Source organism: Scatophagus argus, chromosome 6 (assembly GCF_020382885.2).
Source record: "Scatophagus argus isolate fScaArg1 chromosome 6, fScaArg1.pri, whole genome shotgun sequence".
Classification (NCBI taxonomy): domain Eukaryota; kingdom Metazoa; phylum Chordata; class Actinopteri; family Scatophagidae; genus Scatophagus; species Scatophagus argus.
Window position 1 is genome coordinate 15,903,633 of NC_058498.1, and position 6,000 is coordinate 15,909,632.

At 46.6% G+C, this 6,000-nt stretch overlaps 1 protein-coding gene across 1 annotated transcript in view; it reads right to left on the reverse strand.

Annotated features, from left to right (window-relative positions):
• sema6bb (sema domain, transmembrane domain (TM), and cytoplasmic domain, (semaphorin) 6Bb) overlaps positions 1-5,713 on the reverse strand; it is a 128,132-nt gene extending 122,419 nt beyond the window's left edge. The window contains exon 1 of the mRNA XM_046392830.1: positions 4,469-5,713. The gene's annotated coding sequence lies outside the window, so the exon portion shown is untranslated. The remainder of the gene's footprint in view (positions 1-4,468) is intronic.
• Positions 5,714-6,000: the final 287 nt, after the last annotated feature.

Below are 6,000 nucleotides of genomic sequence, written 5' to 3' on the forward strand. Positions count from 1 at the left end.
ATTTCAAAGAGCCGTCCTGCTCTCACCACCCCCCAACCATCGTGCCGGCCTGCCCCTCAATCATCAGGCCCTCTTTTTCACCTTCTCTTTCTCCCAGCTCCACATGCTAAGTGGGAACATTGTTACGGTCAATTTGTCCCATTCAGGGTCCCAGTGGGCAGTGTCCCTGCCCTGACAGCCTGCAGACAGAGACCACACTGCCTGAAAGGCCTTGACATCAAGGTCCAGAAGAGAGGAGGAGGAGGGAGGAAGAAAACGGAGGAGAGGAGGTGGGTCGGAGGGGCAGTGGGGGTGTAAGGAGGGGGGAGGCAGCTTTATGGAAGCTGAATGTGTGAAAGAAAACAAGCAGGGGAACGCTGAGGAGAAGGAATGCCAGGTTTAACACACCTCAATAGTGTTTTTGACCTGTCTGTCAGTCTCAGACTAGACTGATGTAGATGGCGACAGCTCTGCTCCCACAGAGGACACTTAATAATACACCAACAACAATACAGTAATACATCTGCGTTAGATTGGCCAAAAGCCACAGAAACATAAGACAGACTGGACAAGCTCAGGAGAGACAAAAGAAACACAGGTGTTCATGCACATATAGTTGGTGTAATATCGAAACGTACTCAGAAGCAACCCATATGACTGAAAGGGCCTGTTCACGCCATCCATCCATCCATTTTCTATACCGCTTATCCGTCAGGGTCGCGGGGGAGCTGGAGCCTATCCCAGCTGACTACGGGCGAGAGGCGGGGTTCACCCTGGACTGGTCGCCAGTCAATCGCAGGGCCGACACACAAAGACAGACAACCACACACTCTCATACTCACACCAAGGGGCAATTTAGAGTAGCCAATTAACCTAATATGCATGTTTTCAGTATTGTGGGAGGAAGCCGGAGTACCCGGAGAAAACCCACGCAGGCACAGGGAGAACATGCAAACTCCACATAGAAGGGCCCAGACCGGGATTCGAACCTGGAACCCTCTTGCTATGAGGCGACAGTGCTAACCACTGCACCACCATGCCGTGCCGCCCCCTGTTCACGCCAATCGCATGAAATTCCATTTGTGTCTGATGTATTGAGGCAGAGAAAAATCTCAGTGACAGAAACCAAAACTATCTAAAATAGTAGGTTTTGTACCACCAGATACAGAAAATAAGAAAGAATGGCCTTGAACTTGACTGTTTTGTCTTGCACTTGAAGCTGAAAGACTCACAAGACACAGTTTAAGATAAAACTGAAGCAGCAGAGGTCCAGATATCCTGACTTTTAGTATATGTCTGGGATCCAAAGATCCTACATTTTCCATGATGCAATGGGACCAACAACAGACTTTCCTTGCCTCCCCGCACCGTTCAGTTTCTAAGTTTTCTATCACAGAAGACATCATACAACTGTTTTCACAGGCTGATTAGTGTGGCTCATGATGACTAAAATGACTTTTATGTGCTATCAAGGCCCACAGGTGATGTAACCCCCAGCAGGGTGCAGCAGGGAGGCGGGGAAGAGGGATTAAGTCACTGTGTAAAGACACCTGTTACTTTAGTACATAGGCCGCAACACTTGCTCTGAGGCAGAGGGATGAAGTGACGGCTGTTGGCGTCAGAAACGAGGTGCAAACAGTGCACCCATTGAAACGCTGCTGGACAGTGCTGAATCACACTTGTTTGAGACACAGATGAACTGACTCACACACATGCACACACACAAAGTCCATACAAGACAGGATGGCAAACAGACACAATGTGATGAACAATGTCCCTTATGTTTCTCTCTGATGGACGTTTGCAAACTCCCGCTCTGTCTTTCTCTCTTTTCTTAATGACACACACAAACACACACACACACACAAACAATTCTTAAGACTAATTGGCGATGCAGACTGCGCGGTTCAGACAGCAGGGATCTGTCAAGGGCATCTGTGTATGATCAGATGTTGCATTTTCCCAAATTAAGTAACTTTATAATAAATCACTGGGCACTGGTAGCCTGGGATTAGCCCTGCTCCAGTGAGCAGTTTGTTAAGCTGCGAGGAGAAGCACCAGGGACAGAGAAACCATCGCCAAACACTGACATCAGCACTGGGACCTTGGAACAGTACAAACCCCCCTGCCTGGTTTCCTGGGCACACATTTAGCCTTGTTATCTGAGTTCTCCATTGACACAAAATCCTGTTCCTATATTAGGCTTTTACTTGCAACTATTGCTTTTTTCCTGTTGAGGTTTCTCCCCTAATCACTGTTAACGTTCAGGATTGCGGCTCTAACATCAGGTTACAGTGTTCCGTCGACTGCTTTCCCTTATGTTTGCCTTACTTGTCTGTGCAATCTTGCCCCCTACCGAGTCATTTCTTTTGGCAGGAGTGATGCTTCCTACAGTACAGTCTGGTTATTTATATAGTGACTGAGAAAATATCAATCCCCTGTCCCCTGTCTGCAGAAAGGAATTAAACTCATTTGAGGAAGCTTGTTATAAAGAAGCAGAGTCAAATTTTCTCAAAAGGTTGATATTTCTGTCATTACAATAAGATTAACAGCAAGATGTATGTAAGATCCTGTAATGTCTGTCTCTGGATCATCTTGGTTCCTTGATCTTTTTCACAACTCTGCGCTGCCCATGATAAAAGAAATACATATATTTTTAGGGAGACTTCCCTTCAAAAGTTTCTTAAGATGCCTTGAATCACTAGAAAAAGCTGCTCATCTTCTATTCTCAGTTCACGCGAAGTGTTTTGTCCTTGACTTCTCTGCAAATTAAAACTACACGCAGTACACTACGAAGATCTGAGATTGTATCAGACAGGTATTTCCTCTGTTGTCTATTAATTCATTCCCTCTGATAGCGCTTCTCTTGTAATTACTGGTGGCACGATGGGCCTACAAGCGGATGTCAGCACATGAGAGAAAAGGGAGCACCACTCCTCCTCTGTCACGCATAGAAGCTGCAGCACTCGGATGATTAGACAATATCTAATTTATGATCACCTCTCCTTTCATGTTTTATCTTAACTTCTTCACTTGCACCACCAACTGTACCTTCCTTATTTGCACTGCTGTAACTGCTTAAAAAAGGTCTGAAACCGGGTCTGGTGCGGCACATTCACCCCCTAATGTAGCATCAGCAACGAAAGATCTACGTGTAACCTACGGCAGCACCCCTGAACTCCTGGCTGTCAGAGTGGGTGACAGCCGAGAGGAAGAGGAATTAAAGAGGCCCTTGTCCACCAAGGCTGACTGACACAGTCAGAGCAACAGAAAGGTTAGTCAAGGAGCTGGTATTCCCATGGCTGTGTCTACCCGTGCACTGGATGAGGAGCACTGTCTCATTTTCTTTAGATATGTCTTTCTTTCTCTCTCTTCTCTCCTCTCACACACACTAGGGCTCATTATAGGAATGCTCTGACCCTTGGGCATTTCTCTTACTTCTCTGTCTCTCTTTCCAGTCCACAAACCTCAGTGTTGGACAAAAGGCAGCTGAAAGGCAATTTGAATATGAAAAAAGGGGACCAAACAACAAAAAAACCAAACATGCAGCTTCCAAATAACAAAACTTTAGACTTTAGACTTGGAGCCAGCTATTGAGAGCTGGTGGCCCTCACACAAAAAGCTAAAAATGTGATTCTGACACCATCCAGCCAACTAGCTCAATGTACTGTAAAGACGGCAGCTACTGCAGAGGGAAAGGGAGGGAGGGATGGCAGAGCCTGAGGGAGGGAGTAGTGGACACCAGGGGCCCCAGCGGGTAGGACTGTGGAGCACAGGCTATACAACCACCAGCAGATAATATACAAATCACACACCATACAAACAAGTGCACACAGTAAGAATGACACAGCGAGAAGGGCACATTATGACCAACTCACGGTGAAAACGCATGCAGTCTCTGCCTTGTGCAACTCACTGAAATTTTACAGTTATGCTTTAAATCAACTGTAATATCATATCATAAGGGGGAAATCTTTGTGACAGAGACAGGAAAAGTCCCAGATTTCTCAGATTAAACAGTTCCAAGAGGTAAAACTGCTTAATTAAGAAGGGTGGCTGACACAAAGGTACGATGACAGTATTTTAACTGTGTTGAAACATATGATCTTGGTCAATACTGTCAGCCATTTTAATCACACGCTCTGAGTCGTGTCAATATCCAATCAATACATGGATGGTGAAGTGCCTCTTCAGGCTCCAGACAGCTGAAAGCTGCTCGTTTTGTGCGCGGCTGCATGCTACGCAGTATGAAATTAGGCATTATACAATGAAACCTACTGTAAAGCCAAGATGAGAAAGACCACAAATCAGCTACTGTGTATTGACCTAGTTCGTTTAAACAAATCTTCCACAGTTAAATTCCTTCGTGTTATCAGAAGCGATACAATTTATCCAAAGTATCAAGGCGCGACAGAGCCTGCGCCCTCGGAGCTCACCATCAGCCACTGCCAACCACAGACCTCCACACCGGACAGCTCGGGTCACTTACCTCTCGTTATCAGAGGAAAACGTGCCGCTGAGACAACGACAGTGCGAGTTGATTGTGAGTCCCGCTGGTTACAAAAAATCCGAGAGTGATCAGAGGAGAGAGGAGGCTCGTTAGTGCGTTCCCAGATCCTGTGTAGGTCTTTGTAAACTACTCCTCCCTGTCGCACCTGTCTCTGGCAAGAACTGATCCCGTACGCCGGCCTGACATCCCTAAGACAACTGTCTCAGGGGTTGTGTGTCCGTGCCCCCTGCTACTTTCAACACACACACAGAACACACACACCCCCACACACAAACATACACACACACACACCCACACACACACGGCACCACCTGTCCCCGGTGCAAAACAGCCCACAAAGAGCTTCTATGTCGCACAACGACACATGGCATTCCCCGTTAGTCTCTACAGCAGTACTCCCTCACAGACAGCCGTCCGAGATCCCCAAGTAATGTGGAAACGCTGGGAGCAGTGAATGATGAAAAGGAGAACGCAACAATAAGCCATCCAGCACACCACTGGCATCAAACCAGCTGCAACGTTTGGAAATTACATCTGTCGCTCTCGATGTTCACCCAGTTGTGTTATCAATCTTCTGTCCTCACAATAGTTGGTCTATTTCGCCGCTGCGCACGACTGCTGCTCAGTCAGTGCTGCGTCTTTTCCACCCCGGCTTTAACTCATAAAGAAAAGACTGTCCTTCTGTCTGCTTATGCGCCCCGTTTTCACGCAGAGCCAGACGCGGGATTCAGCGCGGGGAAAAGTCCCATTCATCGGTTTAATAAAAATAGTTCCTGCTCCTTGAGCTGCACTCAGGAGCTCTGGTAAGGTGGGAGGACCACGGCGTTTGTCTTCTAGCGGTTGTGTGTGCTACAGCATCTCCGGCTCTGCTCCCCGCTGTCACCCACAAGAGACTCCTAAAGGCTGTTAGTGCCAAAACCTGAAGCAGAATAACGCAGCGACTGGAATGGAATTGATTAATGACTAATTGGGATTAATTTTAAACGGTCAAAACCGCTAATAAATACCCTAGCATTTCAAAGGCAGGCCCGCTGCAGCAAAAACTTGCTTACTGCGTATCAACTAAATGTCACGGTGGAAATATCAGCAATGAAATTAGTCAACTTGTTAGACACGGCCACGGCCAAACTACACCTGGGGCGCACGCCAGAGAGGCAGCCACTGTTCTTGGGTGAACTTTATTCCAAGGAACCTTTATACTGAAAAGACAAATAACAGACGGCTTAGAAAAGGCTACACTGGCTGTGCTGACGTTTAAATAAAGTCACGAGGGTGATTCAAAGCAGGCTTGTTTATTGCTGTGGAAATGTGATAAATACTACCTGGAAAAGACTCCAGAACCAGGAGGTGATGATGATTTGGTCTATGATCAAACACAAACAATGGTGTCATGTAAGATCCCAGTTTCCAAATATTTTACTTAAATGTATTTCTTTCGTTGTCATGTGTTCAATGAACATTTCAGTTTCAAGTACCTGGGTGTCCACCTCAACCATAAACTGGACTGGTCA